The sequence below is a fragment of the Tupaia chinensis genome, unplaced genomic scaffold (genome assembly GCF_000334495.1).
Source record: "Tupaia chinensis unplaced genomic scaffold, TupChi_1.0 Scaffold000600_1, whole genome shotgun sequence".
In the NCBI taxonomy this organism is placed as follows: Eukaryota; Metazoa; Chordata; class Mammalia; order Scandentia; family Tupaiidae; genus Tupaia; species Tupaia belangeri.
Window position 1 is genome coordinate 6,421,076 of NW_006160117.1, and position 11,719 is coordinate 6,432,794.

Genomic DNA, 11,719 nt, shown 5'->3' on the forward strand with positions numbered 1-11,719 from the left:
TCCCCAACTGTAGCCTGCTTATTGTTATTTCATAATTCCTTTCTCCCAGTGTTGCTACCTGACTGGCTAATTTCAGGAACTCGTATGCAGTCCAGTCAACACTTTTCTACTTCTTTTTAAACCCAATAGTACTCAAAAGGACACTAATATACATAGATCTTCTACATGTATTTATATAGCCACCTTTGTGCTACAGACATGAAATGTTTACCAAATATCCAGGTTTTAATATATAGTTCCTGGATACCTTGAAATTGAGCATAACCAAAACTAACTAGTACTGAGCAATGGACTGTGAATAGAAGTATTTTCTTGTGGACCAAGGCAAAGACAAGTTATTGTGGGATTCTTGGCATTCTCATCTTCTGTTATGATCTGAGACAGCAAGATGACAGTGGGCTGGATACATAAGTCACTGCCTGGAAGGGAGCTGCTGTGGAGAATCACAACCTTCAGCTGGACCTTTACTGTATGAGGTAAATCATGAGATTTAGGGATTAAATTGTTATCTATCCTATCTACAATGTCTCTTCACAACACAATTATAATGAATGCCACTTCTTTGTTTGTCTACAAAATAATCAGATTATCCATCCATTTTTAAAAAGATTTATTAACAGGCCCAGCAGGTGGCATGATGATTAAGGCACTGGTCTCCCACATGGCTGGCTATGGTTACAAGTACCACAACTGGCAGCTTGCTTTCTCACTTTCCCTCTCTCTCTGTCTGTCTCTCTCTGGCGAGCACACATGTCCTATACCAAATTTTAAAATAATAATACTAAATAAAATCATTCTAAACAAGTTATTAAGTATTTTGTACAGTGATTGCAATTTGGTGGCACAAGGTTGTATTTATTCAGTCTGAGAATATTTTATGTGGACTACATATTGTTTTTTAAAATATCTGAATTTATTTTCAATCTTTAAAAGCTAGATTATTTCACCTAAAAATTCATCCACATTTCATCTTCTTTTGAAAAATGGGAAGTCCTGGTGACACTGAGCTGATATTCTTACACTGGCAGTAGTAATTGGGCAGAGCTGAATAACAATAGCCCTCTTTAGACAGAGCATCAGCACCCAAGTGGCCACAGTTGCCTCCACTGTCAGCAATTTGTGCTTGGCCCTGTGAATAAATACAATGCTAAGCAAAACAGATACTATCCCTGTACTAGATAAATCCCACCTGCCCCAGAAGATGCACTCTAATCATTTCTTTACCACAGGCTCTCTTGCCCTCTGACTTCTGGTTGGGTTTAGCTAAAGTGGAAATCAGAAGAGTGTTGGAAGGAAGTAGAGGTAGAAGAAGAGTGAGGTCAGAGTATGTCTTCTTTAGACTCTCCCAGTGCAGTTACTACTAGCTGGTTCTCACCATTGAGTTAAAGTTACAGTTCATATTAGACAACCCTCCCCATGCAGCTTTCTGTTTCTCTCTCCTTGAACTTTCAGGCCTTAAAAAGGTCACGGCACCAAGATGTTAATAAATCTTCAGATGCTACACTACCCCTTGCTTTTCTTTCATTTCAATAGCCACTTTATAAATAGTCCCCTTATTAAATCTTTCTGAGATTACCCACACTGAGAGCATCATGTCTTCCTTTTTAAAAAACAAATTGTTATAGAACATAAGCACTTATCAAAGAAAAGGGAGGGGGAGAGAAGAAAGTAAGAAAGCAACCCCCGTGAGGAACGGTCACACTGCAATCCTTTCCCCTCAATTTCTTCCTGCAAGATTTTATGCACACACACACACACACACACACACACACCAGCATGTTTTTCAAGCTACCAGGTCTGAGACTCAAACAATACATTCAGCCTTTGGGGATCCAGCTGCCCTAACACCACACCACTAGCTAGTCCAATACCCTGTCTTTATTACAGGAACTCTGACTGATGCAAGGCTTTGTCCTTGAAGAATCTATAGGATATACCAAAGAAAGGCCCATCTGTCTCATATAACTTCTTTAATCTTTCTTCCTTTAACCTTTTCCTTTTCCTTTTCTTTTCTCTCACCTTCTTTCTACTCATCTTTCTTACACTTGCCTAAAGATAAGTCTATGTACTAAAGTGAGGATCTTTTCCTGAGACATATTCACTTAATGGTGTTTGTTGGCTATTTTTTCTTGAAGCTCACTAGAAAGAGACAGAGACAGTGAGACAAAAAGTGACAAATCACACCCCCCCCATGGGGGAATGACCATGCCACACTCTCTTTTCCTTCATTCTCCTCCTGAGATTTTGGGTGCATACACACACACACCCAGCATGATTTTCAAGTCTTCCAGTCTGGGATTCAAACTGCAGTTGGCCGTGTGGGAATCCAGCAGCTTAACCACTATGCCACCTAGTGGCCCCTTGTTGGCTATTTTTGTATTTTTGTGGCTGGGAGCATCACGTTTCAACCAGGGCACTGTAAAGCAAAAGTAGCAACTGGTTATCAGGTATGGCCTAAGTAATGTATTACTATAATAGGTAAGATAAATCAAGGTCAGTTTAGTCACTTTGAGGAAGAAACAATGTATTAAAAATAAGAAAGTTTACATGAATTTGGAAAAGTCTAGGGAAGTCAAGGTCAGGAAGGTGGTTTTCAGGATATCAGAGAATGTAGGAATTTTCAGGGAAGTGGCCATCACTAAACCCAGCCATTTCCAGCACTGGAGTGGATGAGTCACATTATGGTCTCTGAAAGTCAAAGTCACCACCAAGAAACTCAACTGCTTGCCTATACTACCAGGGAATAATGGCTTCCCATTCTCTACAAGCTTCCAAATATCATGCAAGTACTTCTGATTGATGATACCTAATGGAAACTGCTCACAAAGAAGTTTGGAAAATATATTAATAGTTTTCAATATTCCACTCCAGAGATATGGGAGAGAGCTCAGAAGGACCAACAAAATATATTGCCCATGACTGAGACATTTGCTTACAAAGACAAGGGGGGTGGGTTTCATAGTGGTTAAGGCACTGAACTCCCATATGGTCAACCACAGGTCCCAGACCTGGTGGCTTGCTTTCTCACTTTCTCTCTCTCTGTTCTCTGTGTCTCACTCTGGTCAAATTAAAATAAAATAAAACAAATGAATAAATAATTTTCAAAATACAATAAAATAAAAAAAATACAAGAAGGGGGTTCAAATTATTTTCTAAAGCAACATGATTCTCCTGCTTTTGTATGCCAAATGTTTGCGAGTGGGGAAAGAATGGTGTCACGTTACAGTGAGTGAGTGGGAACTCATATCTAAGTATGTTTATTCATGGGACCAATGTTAAGGCAGAAAATAAATGTTGAGAACTATTGGACTAGATAATCCAGAAACACATATTCAAGTTTCCTAATGCAGCTCCATAGCATCATGTCCTTGCGATGTGCTAATCAAATGAGATAAAAGGTGATAATTACACTTGAAGGATGAGAGGGCAAGTTCTGTTTATAATGCTTAGAAGAATATTTCCGGTCTTGCAAATGAGATAATTTGAGATCCTGACAAAATATATGGCTTCAGATTAATCTTAATTTAGTCTCTCAACTAAAATAAACCTAGAATTGATTTCTTCTATCTACTTCAGAGTAATTTTTCACTTGTATAAGCATTCGTGTCTTCTCAGTCACCACTCTTAGTGTTAGCTATTTTCCGCAGTAACAGAACGAGTTCTTTGCTTATCTTTTTTTCTTAGACATCTTTTATAATTCCCACTGTAGTTACCTTCTATGATTATTGTGATTTTAAAAGGGTTCTTCACTTATTAAAAGGTGATAAGGATTTAATCCATTATTTTGGGGATTAAATTACTCTTTCTCTGGTTTCTGAGAGGCAGTAAAGTTTTCATTTTATTTCCCTTCAAAATAGAAATTTAGCACTTTAAATATTATTGTGTTTATATTATCCATGTTTTAAGAATGATCTCCTCTTAAGTCAATTTGAATAGTTCTTTTCAGGACTATGTTACCCTTATTCTGTAGACAGTAAGGAGAAGAAATTAAGTGCATAGGGGCTGGCATCAGACTCCTTGGGTTTGAATCTTGGCTTAAACACAACTAGCCATGTGACCTTGAGCTTGTTACTTATTCCTCTGCCTCAGATCCGTTACCTTTGAAGTGGAATATAATAATATTTATTTTATAGGACTGTCATGATGATTAAATGGGATAATATATGTGGAGTACTGAGAAAAGTGCCAAGCGTGGGATAAAAGCTCAATAATATTAGGAATTATTATTAGTCAATAACATATCTCCCATAAGTTTAATGTAAAATGGCAAAATGTTTATTTGATGCTTTCTTACTCCATAGAATGGCAGTAAGACTGTCTAAGACTCTTTTTCTGCATCATTGTATACAATTTGTGTGCTTGGGGAATTAAATCATGCATTTATTGTCAGGATTCACTGTTTTTCAATGTATCACATCAACCTTTTAACTAGAAAATGCTTGGGAAACACTGAAAGCTTCACTACTTCCACACACAAAGTGGGAACTGTAGGCTCCATGAATTACATGCAGTTTCCCAAACATGCCAGACTCTTTCTGTCCTCTCTGTGGCTTTATATGTGTTGTTCCTCTGTCTAGGATGTTCTTAATCCTTCTCCATCTGGATAGCTCCAATATGTCCCTTAATACCCAGTTTGAATAATGTCTCCTTGGAGAAACCTTTGATAATGTGCTACTATCTACCCTCTCTACTGGTCAAACGAATATCCAGTTAGGCTTCACTGTCCTGTCTCTGAGTACTTCTCTGTCGTTGGATTTATCCACTATCTTTACCCTACTGCATTATCTTCTTTTGTCCCTCCTACACATTTTTTCAATGGCACAAATGTAATTTTTACCATTATCCCTTGCAGCTGGAAAAATGGCTTCCTAGAACAAAGTAGAAGTTCAATAATCATTTGTGAATAAACTAATAGTCATTCTATCTACTAAACACAGCATGCCTTCATCATTCTGGATATATCCTGGGGAACATACCAAAGAAGGATAAAGCATGGTCAAGCCATAAGAATATATAATATTGCTAGAGCAAGAAGGCGCATGAAGTGTAAAAGTGAAATATCAACAAATGCTGCAATAAGGCTACATCATAAACAACCTCAAAATTGTAACAATATCAAACAGCAGCAAGGGTTTTCACTCCCAATTTTGGTGTTCTGCTGCAAAGATTTAGGCTTGGTTCCAGGCCACAGGCTGGGTTCAGGTCTGCCTTCCCAGTACTGAGCTACAGCATGATCGCATAATGCATTGCTGGTGCACAAGAGATAAGCCAAACCAAGCTGCGGTTCCACGTTCAGCCTTCTGCTCACATTCTACTGGTTGAGACAAGTCACATGGCCAAGAACAGCATCAATGGGGGAAGTATTTTCCACCCACAGTGGGAGCGGTAAGAAATTAATATTTGCTTGATGGCCAATCAAATTATCACGAAGTGGGGTCAGGTGGTGGGGCAGTGACAATGGACCTATGAAACTATGTGGGAAGGTCCTGGATTTTATTCCTGGGATTTCTCTGAGCACACCACACATGCACACATACTTGTTATCCAGGTCAACTGAAACTAGGTATGGATCGCTGTGAGTACTCTATTGGGGGTGCCTGTCTCTCTTTCATGGAGGAAATAAACTGTTTTTAAAAATGTTAAATGGGGGAACAGCAGATGGTGTAATGGTTATGTCGCTGGACTCTCATGTAGTCAACTGCGGTTCAAGTCCTGGACCTGGTGGCTTAAACTCACAACGGGCACGTGTGTGTGCGTGCCCAAGATCCTGAGAGGAGAATAGAAGAGAAAGGATTGCAGGAGGAGCCATCCCCCCGGGGGTGATTTCTTGCTTTCTGTCTCTCTCTGTCCTCTGGAGAGTGCATGCACCCTATAGCAAAACCAAAAACAAGACCAAAAAAAGAAAGAAAAAAACTCTCAAAAAAAAAAAAAACAGTAAAATGAAATTATCAGGCAGTGCATTCAAATAGCCATTGTAAATGCTTGGAGATGACACGTAAGTTCTCCAACTGTACAGACAAAAGAAAAAAAATTAATAAGTCAGTCTAGGAAGATTTGACAAATATTAAGAAGATTTGACCTAGGCCTTGGAAACTAGATAAGATGGAACTAGGCTAAGTGGAAATCAGATATTGTTCCAGAGAGGAGAAACTCAATGAGTAGAAATACAGAGATGGGAATATGCATGGTACATTCCACAGTGTGTTTAAGATCAAATGAGCATACCTTAAAGGGAAATGGAAGGATAGACTACAGACATTAGAGTTTATCTTTCAGCATTTGTTTAGCTGTTGAAATATATGGAGCTTGAGAGACTCTACTTCTTGGCTCATTTTGCCCACCCTGCCTTCCTATCCTTAAGTAACAGTCAAGATTCCTGGCTGTAAGCAACAGAGATAACCCTGGTGGGCTTAAGCATAATGAATAATAAGGAGAGCAGGGAATCTAGGACAATGGAGGCTGTGTGGGAGCCATGGCCAAAGTCACATCACGTTCCATAGGTCTAGCAAGAGTAATGTGTATGTTGTTAAAAACTGGATTCAGAGCTACTACCACCACTATGGCAGCAGAGCGGGACATAAAACCCCAGGTCTTACCATCAGCATCACTCTCTCTGTGGCCCCTCAACAGGTCTGCTACTGCTGCTGGCACTTCAGCTGCTCCTCATCTGCAAAATGTAGTCTAAGTAGTGTGCTAGCATGCACCTGCTCCATATTCATACTTTGGGATACATGCACCTAATTGCTTGAACTGAGGTCACCTCTCCATATCTCAGCTGCAAGGGCTGCTGGCAGATTAAGTACCTGACACTTTCATTGTTAAGACTAAGAGGAAGGGCCAGCAGATGGCATAATGGTTACATCACTGTACTCCAACATAGTCAACCACAGTTCAAGTCCTGGACCTGGTGGTTTAAAACTCACACTGGGCATGTGTGCATGTGTGCCCGTGTGCCCAAGGTCCTCAGAGGGGAATGAAGGAGAAGGGATTGTGGCTTGGCCATCTCCATACCTGGGGTGTGATTTCTCACTTTTTCTCTCTCCGTCTCCCTCTGTCTCTCCAGTGAGCATACATGCCCTATAGCAAAAACCTCTCAAAAAAAAAAAAAAGAAAAAGAAAAGAAAAAGAAAAGATACAAAGAGGAAGGGCCCCTTCCCACCCATATGGCAAAAAAGTCTTCAAGAACAGGAAGAAAATCAGAAGGTGGCAGTCAAAACAAAAATATATGCTAGACTTTTGCCTCTAGAAAAAATGGAAAATTATCTGTTGATGATCATGTGGATGGTAATAGCTTTGACTGAACCAATATACAGTGTATTCATGATGGGAAAATTCATTTGGTGTGCTCTAATGATACACAGTGACTAAATGTAAAAATCAATATATTAAGGGACTAGCAAAAAAAATAAGAAATAATCCTCTCACATAATTTTTTAAATTATTAACACACCAAACCCACAGTTGCTTTTCAAAGTAGTATAGTAATTTGTTTTTTAACTTTTTCTTTATTCAGATGTACATGCACAAAAGAGAGAGAGAGAGAAAAGAGACGAGCAACCTCCACAACCTCTAGTCCTCTATTCCATAATATTTTGGGCACTAGACATGTGTCCAGCCTGCTTCAGACTGACCAAGCCAGGGATTCAAACCATGGTTGCCGTATAAGATCCAGCTTCTCTTGAACAGCACTTTACCACTGCACCATGGAGTCAGCCCTTGGTAATTTGTTTTGGAACCACTCCTCTGATATTTGTTTCATGCAGCTTTGGATTTCCAGAATGCATGTGCTTGTCTAACTAGAATGAAAGCAGTGTGGGGACAGTGACCACAAAATTGAGTTTCTACATATGCAAAGTACTTATTCCTGGGGATTGCTCACAAAGTCTCAGTGTAACTTGTACTAATTGATTAATAAAAACAGTGAGTGGAACCAGACCATGGCCTGGTTGTTAAGCCAGCCAGATCTTACATGGTTCACTGCATGGTTTGCATCTCAAACCCAGTAGCTTCAGAAACACACTGGGCATGTACGTGTATGTGCTCAAAATCCTGAACAGAGATCGAAATAGAGAAGGGATTGTGGTGCAACCATTCCCCATGGTGAGTACTTTCTCCTGTCTCTCTGTCTGTCTCTCACTGGCAATCACATGCACCCTCTAGCACATACGTACGAAAAACAGGGAGTGGGCACTAAGAAATAGGGGGAACAAGGAGAATATGACATTCTAATACTGTAATGTTTTAAGCAAGAGTTAATAAAAGTCTGAATTGACTGTTGAAGTGGAATAGAAAAGACATATACAAAACATGAAGGTAGTGAGGTACTGGAGCTGCCTGCAATGGTTCAGGAGAACCAACCGTCTACCTCTTGCCAGCTCTACCCATAGCTGGTGCTCAGTGACATATCCTTAGTAGTTTAAAATAGGCCATGACGGGAATACAACACAGAATCCTGCAAATGCTAAAATCCCCACTTTCTTTTTCCTCCGGAGAGCCAGTTGTTAAACATTTACTATTAATACCATTGCCCTAAGAAAAAGTAAAGGCTCTCCATATTTCTTTTAGTTTTGCAAATTAATATTCAGCAATATAAATCTTACAGCACATGTTAACCATGTTTTGAATATGTCTTCGGAATATGGATTTCCAAATCTGAACAATTTTCTTTAACTGTAAGGAAACAATAGGAATGTATCAAAGAATGGAGAATGGAGGAGTAGATATATTCATATCTTTGATAAGAAGACCTTTTCTTTTTATTTTTGAAGATATTATCATAAATCTTAAAATAGTAATCAACTGACAGTTTAGCAAAGTATGATTTGAGTCTAGGAGATAAATTAGGTAATACTGACATGGAGGGGGGGGACAGATTACCAACTAAGAGAAAGTTCCCTAATCAATTTTCATCCATCACCCTTACACCCCACTTCCCCACAGAGCTTCCCATTGTTAATGTGGGTATTCTTGACTCCAAAGGAACAAACAATTCTGCGGGCAAAGGACAACCATGGCACACCTTCAAATGAACACTGGTATAAGAAAATGGAAAATAGCTCCTTCAAGTCAAAAATCATATATGCATCTCCATTGAACTCTATGATTCTATTACAGCTTCATAACCTTCTTGTTCAAATGTTAATGAAATGCTTTTCAGCACGCTTTAGTAGTCAGGATCTGCTCAATAAAATCTTTACCGCTAAACGTTTACATCCGGCTGTGTTATTCTCCCAGGGCTGTGTGGACACTGCTGCCATGTGTCCATCAAAGAGAACAATGCACAGGGGTCTCCAAAGGACTGCTTTGGCCAGTGTTAAGTGGCAGAATGGCAATGCTTCCCTTTGTGAAATGAAGGACGTTTGCACTTAAAAGTCTTTAAGGAGAAGAAATACTGAGAGCAATTTCTGTAAAACCTTAAAATTAAATGTGTGGTTTTTCTCTATTGTGCTGCATCTGGTTTCTGTAGAATGAATCTTGTTGATGCCAGTTTCAAGGTTGCTATTCTTTGTGCTTTTAAACCAAGGTCAAGCGAGAGGCAGCTCAGAGGCCTTGAGATTGTCATTGACAAGGAAAATAGAAGCTTTATAGCTGGAGCACTAATTAATCACTTCTAGAAAAACAGAAATAGGAAAAATATAAATATATATACATGTGTTTACACATAAAACTTTGCATGTCAACAGCTAATAGAAAATTTACTTTGAGATCTTATGCTTATAATGATATATCAATGAACGAACTTTAAGATACATTAAAATATATATTCTGTAGCTGGTGAGTTTGGGGGAAAGTATTAAATACAATACCTTTCCAAATTACTGTCATGCCAAGGCTGCCCTTCAAGAAATCTTCAAGTTTCATAGTTACCTGTTTCAATTAAAATGTGATTCTTAGGACCGGCAGGTGGCATGGTGGTTGACACACTGGACTCCTCCATGGCCAACCACAGTTCAGTTCCCAGAACAGGCAGCTTGCTTTCTCATTTTCCTTCACTCTTTATCTGTCTGTCTGTCTGTCTCTGGTGAATACATGTGCACTATAGCAAACAAAATAATAATAATGATAAATAAAATTAAATAAATAATAATTTTTAAAAGATTATCTTTAAAAATCTAATTATTGATTCCAATATCTCATAAGTAACTGAAGACAAAGAATGCTGTTCACATCATGGTTACTCTTATATATAAAATTTGACAATACCAGAAGAGTACACATATAAACTGTTTCTCAAAATAGTGCTTAAATCAGGACCAGCAATTAGCGTAATGGCTATGTCACTGGACTCCCATGTAGTCGACCGCAGTTCGAGTCCCAGACCCAGTGACTTAAACTCATGCCGGGCACGTGTGTGTGCGTGCCCAAGATCATGAAAGGAGAATGGAGGAGAAGGGATTGTGGCGTGGCCATCCCCCCCAGGGGGTGATTTCTTGCTTTCTGTCCCTCTGTCCTCTCTGTCTTTCTGGTGAGCACACGTGCCCTATAGCAAAAACCTCTCAACAAAAAAGAAAAGAAATAGTGCTTAAATCCAAAACTTGTTTCAATGTCATAGTTTACTCATTCTGACCTTTCTTCAGCAAACATTTCATAAGCACCTATTACTTGCCACATGTTGTGAAACAATTACAACAGACAAAAATGATTATTTCAGATAGTCTTCTAAAATATCCTGTGCAGAGCTTATTTATATTAACAACTCCCCTGTTTAGTTTCTAGTTTGAAAGTAATTTTTTTATTATCTAAAGATATTTACTTTACAATGAAATTTTATAGCCTGAGCTATAATTCTGTTTTATTTTAATATATAAGTAACTTCATGTTCCTAGAAGAAAGCTGACTCTTCTAATTTATAAAGATACTATGGAGGGGAGCAGACAGTGGTACAGTAGTAAAATGCAATACCCTGCAAAGCAATCCCACATGGCACAGTTCCATGTTTAAGGCCAGAGACCTCTCTGAGTACACTAGGCACTTGCCGAATGAAGGCTTAGGATGGATTTAGTGTCAACATCCTTTTGGGGGTGCCATTTCTCTCTCTCTCTAATTTCTCTCTGTCTCCCTTGATTAAGGGAAGAAATAAATAAATAAACATTTACAAAGTAGAGGGTTTTTAAAAATACTATGAGTGCAGTAATATTTCACTTTTCCAGAATGCTAGGGAATCAAATATTATATAATTCATTCCTTCATCATACAAATATTCACAGAAAACTCTACAAGGCTGTAAGAATACAACAATGCTCAAAACATCCACTAATGCTGCCCTCATAGAATTTTGGATCTTACAGTAAGGAGCTCAACCATTTTTCTGGAAAAAGTAAGAAGTACTTGCTGTGGAAAAATGTAGGAAGGCCATTCAATTCACAATGGGAGTTCAGGCAGGGTTCTTAGAGGGTGTAACCTCCAAGCCAATACCAAAAAGTGATAAAAGGACTGACCAGGCTAAAGAAAACAGTGGCATTCCAAGAAGTTGTTAAGAGTTACTGTTCAAGGGAACCAGCAGTCAGCATAATGGCTATGTCGCTGAACTCCCACGTAGTTGACCGGGGTTTGCGTCCCGGACCCGGTGGGCGCGTGTGCGTGCGTGCCCAAGATCCCCCGTGCGTGCCCAAGATCCCGAGAGGAGAATGGAGGAGAAGGGATTGTAGCGTGACCATCCCCCCTGGGGGGTTGATTTCTCGCTTCCTGTCTCTATGTCTCTCTCTGTCTGTCTGGCGAG

At 39.2% G+C, this 11,719-nt stretch overlaps 1 pseudogene; it reads right to left on the bottom strand.

Moving 5' to 3' along the window:
* Positions 1-955: 955 nt before the first annotated feature.
* The window catches only part of LOC102468793 (protein FAM92A-like), an 80,143-nt pseudogene continuing 69,379 nt past the window's right edge, over positions 956-11,719 (bottom strand).